Here is a 13233-nt window from a genome sequence, read left to right as displayed (position 1 = left end):
CCATACAAAGTTTATTATCTTCATTTTGTAGTTTGTAAACTTTTTGAGAATAAGAACTCCTTTTTAATCTAAGTATCTTAAAATGTGGCTTTCCATACCACAGCGATTGTACTTTTGTCTACTTAGTTTTCAGGCCATGCTTGGGACCTCTGTGAAATCACCGATCCCTTACAATAACCCCATAGTCTGCGGAACTGGGCCTCCCTCTCCAACCCCAAGATCTGAGACTTTGAGACACAGTTCTTTTCTGTTCATAGATGGGTAGCTTTGTGAGTCACAGAGCGATTCTGCTGCAAATAAGATAAGCATTAGGCCCCTGAGTCCCATTAAAAAGAGGGTTGAATTAAGGATTTTCAGCCATTTTTGTGCAATAATGGCTGCAGAAAGGATTTAATGTCCAGCTAATAGTGCAAATAAGACCAGGTTCAACAAGGATGGGAGAAGAGTGACAGGGACAAGGGGGGGAGTTCTCTTGCATCCTAAAGCCGTGTATACATGAAAATTCACGCAGTTTTGGGAGGAGTAAGGCAGGATGGCAAACTGCCCATCTCTCCTCCGTTCCACCCCGCCCCGCCGCTGTCAAAGAACCTGCGGCAAACCTCAGGCCGGTGCTGCCCAGATTTCTTGTCTGCTGCTCTGTCAAGGTTTCTTTCTCGTCAGTTATTTTAACATCGTGGAAATGAGGTCAGTACTCTGTGGTTGTCATTTCATTCCAAATTCTTGAAATATTTTATTATTTACAAAAGATTTCCCTACTGACTTAGGACAGGAAAAAATATGAATGTGCAAAACCTGAGAGTCCTAATCATAAAAATTTCAACTGTCATGGCTTTAGTTAAAGATTATTCCTAAAGGACTTTTGCAAGATAATATTTAAGAAATATAGCTTAATTTTTTTTATTGAAGACTTTCATTTTGTTTGTTGATGTATAAGTAACACATTCATTGATAAAAATTCAGAAAATACTACCCCAAAAAAGTATGAAACAAAATAAAGATGACCTATCATGTTGCCAATTTATGTTATCTTGCAATAATTTTTCTATACATACATGCCCACTATTTTTAATGTGATCAGAGTATTTTGTATAATTGGTCATGCAATCTGCTTTCTTTGTTTAGTATAATACTTTGGCATCTTTTCATGTCAATGTATGTGGGACATCACCCTTTTTAATAAATGAATCATATTCTGCATCAGTGTGCCATAATTTAGCTCATCACTTATTAAGATATATTCCAGTTCTTTTCCTTTCTTTTTTCTTTTCTTTTTTTTTTTTACTATTATAAGGAAGGTTGAAGTAAACGTTCTTGAACATATACCTTCAAATATATGGCCAATTGTTTCTTCCTAGAAGTGGGATTGCTAAGTTGAACAGTCTGCGTATTTAAAATTCCAATACCTGTTATTAAACAGCCTTTGTGGGAAGCTTGTACTAATTCTACTCCCACTCCCAGGATATAAGAATGCCTCTGTCTCCACTGTGCCAACACTGGGGTTTTGCTTTTTTTTTTTTTTTTTTTAATTTTCACCATTAATAAGCAAAAAAATTAAATCTCATCGTTTCAAGTGAAATTGACTATTGAGAATGAATTTATTTTCCTTTGCTTATTGAACATAAACAATACTTTTAGTCCTTTGTCCATCTTCTGTTGGCATGTAGCTTTCTAACCTTATGATTTTTAATAAGCCTTTGTATATTAGGGATAGTAATACTACTCTATATAATCTATAAACTCCATGAGGGCCAAGACCATCTTCATCACCACCAGCCTCTGGTATAGTGCCTTACTCAGACAGATACTCAAAAAATATCTGGGGAATGACTGACCTTGTCCATCATATATGTTGTAAGTATGTTTTCCCAGTTTATGTTTCGCTTAATCTTTTTTTCTCCATCCAAAAGTTTTTAATCTTCATGTAGTAAAAATCTATCAATGCTTTCCTTTACACGTTTCAGTCATGCAGTTCCCATCTCAAGATTATAAAAAAATCAACAAACATCTGTATGTACATCACATGTGCCAAGAACACTTTATCTATCTTCTTTCATTTAATCCTTGTAACCAGCCTTTTGTCTAGTCATTGCAATCCCACCCTAGCCCCACCCACAATTATTCCTCCTTTAGAAAACCGTTCCAGCTATTCTTCTCAATTGACTTCATTAATTTTAATATATAGTGCTTTCACATTTTCTAAATCAGGAGGAAACAGACTGAAATGGGATGTCTCACTCTCTCCCCGTCATGTCAGCTGCCCCCATTATCCTCAGTGTGTGTGTGTGAGGAAGAGATAGTTCCCCTTTTCTTTACACAGATTGTAGCTTGTTCTGCAACTTTCATTTAATAAAATATCCAGACGCTTTTTAACATCACTTTGTCATCACCTGATTGTGGTTGAGTTAAACTGATAAACTTGGGGACAATTCTGTCTTTAAAATGTCTTCCAACTCAAGAATATATTATTTCTATTTTTTTCCTAGATTTCTTTTGTTTTCTTCAGTAGAGCTTTTAGTTTCCTTATAAATCTTATACATTTCTTTTTTAAACTGAAATATAGTCAGTTTACAGTCTGTCAATTTCTGGTGTACAGCATAATGTTTCAGTCATACATATACATACATACATCCGTTTTCATATTCTTTTTCATTACAGGTTACTTCAAGATATTAAATTTCATTCCCTGTGCTGTATAGAAGAAACTTGTTGCTTATCTGTTTTATATATAGTAGTTAGTATCAGCAAATCTACAACGCTGGATCCCTTCCCACCCTCTTCTCGCCCTGGTAACCATAAGTTTGTTTTCTATGTCTGTGAGTCTGTTTCTGCTTTGTAAATAAGCTCATTTGTGTCTTTTTTTTTTTTTTTGAGATTCCACATATGAGTGATATCATATGGTATTTTTCTTTCTCTTTCTGGCTTACTTCACTTAGAATGACGATTTCCAGGTCCATCCATGTTGCTGAAAATGGCATTATTTTATTTTTTATGGCTGAGTAGTATTCCATTGTGTGTGTGTTTGTGTGCGTGTGTGTGTATACCACAATTTCTTTATTCAGTCATCTGTCAATGTACATTTAGGTTGCTTCCATGTCTTGGCTATTGTATATAGTGCTGCTATGAACATTGGGGCGCATGTGTCTTTTCGAATTAGAGTTCCCTCTGGATATATGCCCAGGAGTGGGATTGCTGGATCATATGGTAAGTCTATTTTTAGTTTTTTGAGGAATCTCTGATTTCTTAAGTTTGTTTCTGAGTAGTTGGTCTTTTCAACCTTTCTCCATCTGATAGACTAGAAGAAAGTGTACCTCCTTTTTTTTTTAACTTCATTTACCTTATTACCAATAAGGTAATATATTTTCACACACTTACTGGCCATTTGGATGCTTTGTAAATTCAACCTCTCATCCTTATACATCTGAATGACAGAGGCTTGAAAAGTCCACAGAGCAACTAAAACCATTGTTCAACACATTGAAAATCTAATTCATTATTTCCACCAAAAGCACTTCTCTGTTTCTGTTAGTAGGATAACAATTCTCCATTTTTCAGGCTCAAAATCAGTCTTGTTTGATAACTTTTTTCTACCTCATCCTCTACTTTATTTCACTTGCCTAAAATGACTTTTTTTAAATCTACCATCAAAATTTGTCTTGCCCTGACTCTTAATTGCCGCAAGTTTGTTTAGGTTGTCCATACCTTCGCCTATGAGTGATTGGCTTTGTGGTCTTCCCACCTTTACTCTGTTCCTTCTCCATCTGAACAGAGAATAGATGAAGTACAGATTCAAGTATATTCCATTGTTCATAAAGCTTGAATGGCACACCAATGGTACACCACTGCCCACCAAACTTAGTTCACACAGCTATCTTTTTCTGTCTTGTCTCCCACCACTAGCCTACATTTTTCCTGCAGTTCAGCAAAACCAAGCTACTTAATATTCCCAAAATAGGCTCTACGCTCTTCTGACTCTGTGGCTTTGCTCCTGCTATCACAGACACCTGGAATGCCCTCCCCTGCTTTTTTGTTTGTTTGTTTGTTTTTGGTTTTTGTTTTTAGTTTTTATTTGTCTGTTTTTGGGGAGTTTTTTGGTCTTTTGCAATCCTGTCACTTCTTCAAGGCCCATCTGGAATGTCATCCCCAAGAAATCCTTCCTGTGATCTCCTCCTCTTAATTGCCAGAGTAACTTTGTTTCTCTTAAAGTGCCCACTCTATTATTATCAGCATTGTAAATTTTTTAAGCCAAGAGATGTCTTGCATGATGCTACAGTGAAAAGGACCTGAAATATATATTCAGAGGATCTGTTCAAAGCCCCATTGCTCACTTAATAATTGGTTTAGATTTGGTAAGTCATTTAACCTCTTGAGCCTTTAAATCTTTAGTTGTGAGTTGGTGGTGGTAGTGATCACGTATAAAACAAAAGAATCTGTGAAGAACAGAGAAGATAATATGTATTAAAAAAAAAAAACCTTGTAAATTGTAAAGCACTGTGTAATAAACAGTGGTTTATAACTGGTAAATTTTGTATGCCCTGGGTTCCTATCACATTTGTGCATCACACCAGTTTATCAATGTGCCATATTGTATATTAGACAGTGGCAATATTTTCTAAGGTACTGCATCATGGTCTAGTCTCAAAAATGGAAATCATCATTGCTGTTTGGTTGGGAAGGTGAAAGATTTTTTAAACAATGGTTTCATAGTTTTCCAAAGGCTTAGTACTGAGCACTCAAGTCCATCTTAGAGATATAGGTCGTAAACATTTGCTAATTATGCTGACAAAAACCATTCTAAAGGAAACTCTTATTAAAGAGTTTATGATCTATGGTGAAAGGGAGATAGAAAGATGAGAAGATTAGCCATTCTCATTCCCTCTGTTTTCCAGTCTAATCCTGAGGCAAAAGGTAGCTGAGTTGGTGAAAAGGACTGTTGATTTCTCATGGATCTCTCAGTTACTATTCTCCTGGAATGAAGTTTTTATTTTTTTAATTGTTTTGTCCAAATATTTTTTTAATTTTTTTATTTATCATTTTTTCACCTTTTTTTAGGTTATTCTTTTTTTTTTTTTTTAAATATAGGTACTGGGGATTGAACCCAGGACCTCAGGCATGCTGGACATGAACTCTACCCTTGCCCCTGGAATAGTTTTTAAATAACAAGTTCTGGTGCTTCTACTCACCGAGGCATCACACAACACATACATTCCATACTTTGTACACATGAGAGCATGTGACATAAATCACATTATTAATTCTAAAGAAAACTAAGACAACGATGAATGAGCAGCTCTCTTCCTTCATATCACTATATCCTTTCCTAAGTTTTCAATCCCCTTCCCAACACTCTTACTCTGAGCCAAAGACCTTGCTCTCTACATATATGAAATCTTGGAGGCCCCTACACCCTCTCTACTGTTGCTCTTTCCAAGATTAAATTTCTCTACGTTGTCATCCATTGTTCTTTTTTTTCTAATTTGTACTGAAATGCAAAATACATTCACTGAAGTGCCTAATCAAGCTTAATTTTAGTGTATATAGCTTAATGGATTTTTGTATATGTTTAAAATCAAATACCACCCAGAGAGAGATGTAATATTTTAGTATCCCAGGATGCTCCCTCATGATTCCTCCTAATCAAAACTCCTCATCCTATACCCCCCAGAGGTAACCACTCTTCTGACCTGTATTGCCATTAATTACTTTTCCTGTTCTTGAACTTCACATATATGGAATTTTACAATGTGTATTCTTTTCTGTCTGGCTTTTTTTTTTTTCCTCTTCTCAGAATGTTTATGAGATTCATTGATTTTGTTAAGTGTATCAGTAGTTAGTTCTTTAAAAAAGTCTGTAACAGTTTTATTAAGATGTAATTCACATACCATAAAATTACCCTCTCAAAGTGCAATATTCAGTGAGTTTTAGTATATTCAGAGTTATGAAACCAACACCAATATATAATTTTAGAACATTTTCATCATCCCCAAAAGAAACTCTGTACTAGTTAAAAGTCACTCTGTATTCCACTCTTTCCTCCAGCCTCTGGCAACTACTAATCTACTTTCTGCCTCTGTAGATTCACCTATTCTGGACAGTTTGTGCAAATGGAATCATACAATATGTGGTATTTTGTGACTAGCTTCTTTTGCTTAGCATAATGTGTTCACAGTTCATCCCTGATGTAGTATGTATCACTACTTCATCTCTTTTTATTGCTGAATAATATTCCATCGATGAATATACCACCTTTTGTTTATCAGCCTATCAGTTGATGGACATTTGAGTTGTTCTTACTTTTTGGCTATTATGAATGATGCTTCCATAAATATTTATACGCAAGTTTCTGTGTGGGCATATGTTCTCATTTCTCTTGGTTCTATACCTATGTTTTTAATTTTGATGAAGTCCAATTTACCTATTTTTTTTTCTTTCATCATTTATGCTTTCGATGTCATATCTAAGAAACCAATGCCCAACTCAAGGTAATGAAGATTTACTCCTATATTTTCTTCTAAGACTTTTAAAGTTTTAGCTCTTACATTTACTTTATGATCCATTTTGAGTTCATTTTTGTATAATGGTGTGAGGTGTGATTTGAACTTCATACTTCGCATATGAATATTCAATTGCCCCACCACCACTTATTGAAACAATTCTTTTGCCTCTTGAATTGTCCTGGCACTTTTGTTGAAAATCAATTGACCATAAATAAAAGGGTTAGTTTATTCTTTCTTATTGCTAAGTAATATTCTGTTGTGTGAAAATACTACAATTCATTCATTCTTCTCTTGATAGATATTTGGGTTGTGGCCCGTTTAGGGCTATTAAGAGTAAAGCTGCTATGAACACTCAGTGTTTGGCTAGTATGAATAAATATGCTACATATATTAACGTACATGTTTTTTGATGGACATATGCATTTAATTCTCCTGTGTATATACCCAGGAGTGAAATTGTTGGTGTATTACAGTTCTCCAGAGACATAGAACCAGTAGGATATATAGAGAGATTATGAGGGAGAGATTATGAGGAGCTAGCTCACATGGTTAGGGAGGCTGGCAAGTCCAAAATCTACAGAATGAGGTGGCAGGCTGGAGGCCCTGGGGGAGCCAATGTTGTAGTTTCAGTACAAAAGCCATCAAGCTGGAGAATCAGGAAGAGAACTGTGTTCCAGTTCAAGTCAGACAGCCATCTGCTGGAGAATTAATCCATCTTGGGAAGAAGTTGTTCTTTTGTTCTATTCAAGTCTTTAATGATTGGATGAGGCCCATCCACTTTATGGAGGGCAATCTTCTTTACTCAAAGTCCATCAATTTAAATGTTAATCTCATACAAAAACAGTCTTACAGAAACACCCAGAATAATGTTCCACCAACTGTCTAGACACCATGGCCCACCCAAATTGACACATTAACCAACATAGTTGGTTCACAGAGTAGGCACATGGTTAGCTTTAGGAGATACCATCGAAGAGTTTTCCGGTGTGGTTGGAACAATTTACCCATCTGCAGTGTATAAGAATTCAGGTTGCTCTATACCTTTCTTTGCCAATACTTGGCACAGTTAGACTTTTTAATTTTGGCCATTCTGGTGGGTACGTACTGATTTGTTATTGTTTGTAATTTGCACTTTCCTGATAAGAAACTATGTTGAACACTTTTCCATGAACTTATTAGCCATTTGGAAATTATCTTTGTAGAGTACTTCTTCAAGAGTTTTTCCTTATTTTAAAAATTACGTTGCTCAGTTTTTCTGATTGACTTATAGAAGTTTGGTTTTTTTAATATATATTTTATCTATGAGTCCATTGTCAGATATATATAGTGAAATCTATTCTCTCTTCCTTACCCACTCTCCTGATACTGTCTTTGATTAATAGAAACTTTCTTTTAACTTCCCATTTAGGTCTATGATTCATCTTGAATTAATTTTTGTATATGGTGTGAGGTAAGAGTCAAGTACCCTTTTTTTCCATATGAGTGGCCAATTGTTCCAGCACCATTTGTTGAAAATATTATCCTTTCCTTATTGAATTGCAGCAGTGAGTGCCTTTGCCATAAATCAAGTTCTATTTCTGGATTCTCTATTATGTTCCTTTGGTGTATTCATCTATCCCTGTGCCAATACCACACTGTCTTAATTACTGAGCCTTTTAATAAGTCTTTAAATTTGGTAGTGTAAGTCTTATGTTTGTGCTTCTTCAAAATTGTCTTTGTTATTATAACCCTTATATTTCCACATAAATTTGAGAATCAGCTTTCAATTGGCACACACAAACACATACAGGTATTTTGAGATATTCTTCCTTTCTTATTTTTGTCTCAGAAAATGTCCCTTCTAAAAAATTAAAACTCTTTTTTTGTGTGTGCCTTCAATGTTATTCCCACGAGCTTCTCTTTGATGCTCAAGTCAGTACTTCATTCTTGCACCATTAATCTTTCCTTCTCCTTTGAATTTTTCCTTTCAGCCTATAAACACAGCCATGTATTTTATTTCCTGCTAAAGCAAAACAAACAAATAAAAAGCAAATGACTTTCAACCTTTCAACCTTAGTCACCTCAGATTACCATCTTCTGTCTTTGCCATCTAATATTTTGATATATGCATATGTTTTAATTATAAAGTTTCTATAACATACAAAATTTGGAAAATATATAGCCCGTGGTTCAACAACTCCAAGACATTATTATTTTATATATTTTATAGTATCTTTATCTGCACATGAACATATATTTTTTGATGTTATAATCTGTATCTTTGGTTTTTTTTTTAATTTTCTATCTTTTTCCTTTGTCTTATATTTTTCCATACTGTTTCATAATCTTAATAATAACTTTAAATGACTACATCACATATAATTGAATATACAAATTTAACTTTTAAAACAATAATATATTCAGAAATTTCAGTTGGTTGCAATTTTTAGTCTTATAATTAAATATTGCTATAAACATCTTCATTCATATAGCCTTCCCTTTTGTGACCACCAAACTTTTTGAAAGAATGATCTACATTTTATGCTTCTACCTATCTGCTTATCCCTTCACTCCTGAAATCTGCTTCTACTTTACTATGAAATAACTCTCCTAAATATCACAATGACCTTCTGGTTGGCAACCCAATGCTTCTTCGTCTGCATCATTCTGAATCTGTCCACACCACTTAACACTGTTGGCTTTTTTGAAACTTCATCTATTCCCCTTGATTTTTGTACAATATACAGTCCAGGTTTGCCTACTTCTCTGACCATGCTTTCCCTGCATCCACCTCGTCCTCCAGGATTGTGTTGTAGAACTTCTCTACCCCTTTTCTACTTTGGCAAGCTCGTGGCTTCCTTGATTTTTCTCTCAGATGACATCCAATGTATATCCCAACTTTGATCATCATTCTGAACTTCAATCCTGTCTTTTCATATGCTGATCATTTCCACTTTGGTATCTCAAATTAGAAGGACTCTCACAAAAATCATCAACTCTCCATCCATAATCTCTCCTTTCTATGGACCCTAGTCATTTAGGCTTAAACTGTAGAGTCGTCTTTGACTTCTCTCTCCACCTTTGACTCCTCAAAACTTGTTTCATCATGTAAACCAGGGAGTGCTTCATGAAGAGGCATATGATTTAACTTTGGCCTAGAAGATGGGAGGGAAGTCGGTGGTGGGATGGGGTGTGGGAAGTGGTTCTGGGAAACATCTTCCCTCTCTTAAGATTAATTCTTTTCTTCTGGACATTATGACTACAGGATAGGGAACTGCCATTACCATATTGCTGTTATTAGCTGGAGAATGATGCCAAAACCCAAGACACCAGAGCAGAGATGGAAAGAACTTGTTCTTTAATAATGTTACCAAGCTTCTGAATTTTTCAAACCTGAAGTTTACTTTACTTTGTAAATTCCAAATTTGTGACATATAAATTTCCTTATTGCTAGAGCCATTTTAAATTGGAATTTGTTGTATCCTGCTTAAAGCATCCTTACTAATAGACCATTTTATATCAACTCATTATCTCTCATTTGGGTTAGTGCAACGCTATGTGGTCTTTATGCCTTCAAACCTAATCCATCCATCTAATACACCTGCTGCTAGATTCACCCTCCTAAAGAATTACCTGAGCATATCTTTAGTCTTGTCCAAAGATCTCTAGTAACTAGAGAATAGTCCAGGCTCCGTAGCTCAGCATATGTGGTATTATACAGCTCTACACTCCTTTATATACTTCATATTACAGGTACATAGAACTAAGTGTTATTCTTTGAATACGCCTCTCCCTTTCCCACTTTGTTCCTGTTTTCTCTGCCTGGAATACTCTTGGTCCACCTCCACTAGTCTATATATGATCTTCTTGAAACTGTCCTTGACTTTCCCCCTACTGCCAGGCCCTGCAAAGCAATCTCTCCTTTCTCTAAGCTTCTATGATGTTTATTACCATCTACTTTGTATTGATGTTATTTATATAGTGTATTCTCTTCTACTGCCAGTACCGTTCCATAGAACTTTCTGTGAAGGTGGTTCATGGGCATCTGAATTGTGGCTAATGCAACTAAGGGCTTGAATTTTTCATTTTGTTTAATTAATTTAAATGTAAATAGCCACAGGTAGCTAGTAAAAGGGTCTTGAATGTAGTACAGGGATTGTATCTTATTTTATCTCTGTAGTCACTACAGAGAGTATCTGAAAGTCACAGTCCATTTAGTTCCCTCTTGTTTTCTCCATAGAGCCTTAAATACGGAAATCACATTTACTCAATATATAAGGGTTTCTAACTGTTTTTGTTCCAAATTCAAGTCGATTAAATACTGGAGAAGAAGGAAAAGCTGAATGGCCAAACCCCCATCTATTACTGAGAAACAAATGGCTAGTTCCATTATAAAAGGATATAACTATTTTTCTCTCTCTACCTGTCCATCTCACAACATTCCTTCTCTTGGTTAAGTAGGGAACTCCCTGCAGCTTTAAGCTCTTTTTTTAAAATTTTTAATTTTGGAATAATTTCGTACAGTGAAAAATTGCAAGAATAATACAGAAATTCCCATATTCACCAACTTTTTCAAAAATACTTAAACATATTTTAAAATTTAAAAATAACCGTGTGCTTGCCAAGGGCTGTCGGGAGGGGAGAGAGGGAATTAGTGTTTAGTGAGTATAGAGTTTCAATGTTGCAAGATGAAAAAATTCTAGAGATGTGTTGCACAATAATGTGAATATGCTTAACTCTACTGAACTGTTAAACTGGTTAAGATGCTAAATTTAATGTTGTCTTTTACTATCAAAAAAAAAAAATACATACTACCACCTTCCAGCGTGAGAATTAAATTATCCTTGAAAAATACACTATAATTTTGCAATAGACTCCAAAAAAGAAAATATCTTTTTTGTTCTGTGAATTACTCTTCTAGGAATCCATCTGTTCTTGTATTTTGGAAACCTCACTTTTTGGAAGTCCTTTGTTACAGCTCATTTTAAATTCCTTGTTTTATAAGATAACCCCTTTTCACCATATTCCAAACTCAATAGAAATAAAACTGTTTCTTCAGTAAAGGTAATTACAACCTAGATTCACCAATTTTTATCAGTCTCTTTCTGTATATGTGTATGGGAGACATGAGAGATGTTTATGTATGCGGATGTGTGTATAATTTATTTCTTCTGATCTAGTTGGGAGAAAATTGTATACATAATGTTCCTTTATCCTTTAATATTTCAGTGTGTTTTCTTATGTACAAGGATATTCTCATATATAACACATTCTGGAAATTTAACATGAATACCATACTTATAGTACAGTTAATATTCCAGCTGCATCAATCATCCCAATAACGTCCTTTACAGCATTTTCCTCCTCCAGTAAAGGATTCAGTTCAGGGCCACATATTGCATTTAGTTGTCATTTCTTTAGTTTCCTTTAATCTGAAGTTTTGTTTTGTTTTTATGACACTGACGATGTTTTAAGAATACAGGCCAGTTATTTTGTAGAATTTTCCTCTATTTGGGTTTGTCTGATGCTTCCTCGTGATTAGCTCCAGGTTAAAGCTCTTGAACGGTGGTGCAAGGATGTATTGTTATACCTTCTCTGCCACCCACTGGTTCCTAGACTTGAGTTATTCACACCTGTCATATCCATAAGTTTTTAAAGCATTATATTTCTATTAAAATATGTACATATACATTTCATTAAATATATTTCTAAAAATACTTTGTATAAAATACATAATCCTACCATTTCAAAAGCAATTATTGGCTCTGTATTTTATAGTGGTTTCAAAAAGAAGTGAAGTTTACCTAATAATGGTTCCATTGCTGTAAACGCATTTCTCCCAATTATTTTAACATTGAGTGTGGAAACAGTTTCTTAGAGAGGACTATTGTAAAGTATTAAGGTTCAGTAATTTATTACTTACCCTTGAAGAAATTAAAACTAGCCTTTCCATTTTTAAAAATCCTAACTTACTCCTCTTAATAATATAGATTATGGAGAGAAAATAACTTAAATTCTGATATAGTAAGAATTACTTTCGGCTTTTGACTTGGTAAAGATTTTGAATTGATGCTATCTCCTAATATTTCACGGTGTTTCTTAATTGAAGTATAGTTGATTTACAATATTTCAGGTATTTTAAAATGATGAGTGAGGGGAAAGGAACTGGCAAAAATACCTTAACTGTAGAGAAGCCTGTACTTCTTAAAAGAAGCTTTAAAAAAGTCTCTCACTATAACTACAGCGCTCATACTGGAAACAGAAGAATAAAAATGACTTTTCTGGGGAGTAAGAATTGTTTCAGGGAAGAAACTGGCAGGGATATGGACATTTTGGACAGGGACAAAAAACGCTGTAGTGTTTTGGACACCATTAAAGCGCTAGAATGTTTAAATAAATACGTTACATTGTGAGAAATGTGTGAGTGTTAACACACTTTTTTTTTCCTAGGGGGAAATTAAACAAATATTTCTTTAAGAAGATAGAAACAGAAGTCTCTCTCTCTCCTCCCCCCTCCCCGCCCCCCCCCAAGTTAAAGTGTCTTTGGCTCTGTTTCTAGGACTTCTAGGAACGTGCAATTAAAATAAAATCGAAACAACAAAACCCCTGCAGCATTTACTGGTTTTTCTTTCGAGCCTTCAAGAAAACTCAGAGCCCAACACTTTTTCCAAGACTCGAAGCTGCGAGTTCCGAGGCTTCAAGGACGCGACCCGCGCACACTTGGGACGACACAGGTCTCCTGCTCGGGTCACTCCCGTTA

The sequence above is a fragment of the Camelus bactrianus genome, chromosome 8 (assembly GCF_048773025.1).
Source record: "Camelus bactrianus isolate YW-2024 breed Bactrian camel chromosome 8, ASM4877302v1, whole genome shotgun sequence".
Lineage (NCBI taxonomy): Eukaryota > Metazoa > Chordata > Mammalia > Artiodactyla > Camelidae > Camelus > Camelus bactrianus.
This window is presented reverse-complemented; position numbering follows the sequence as displayed.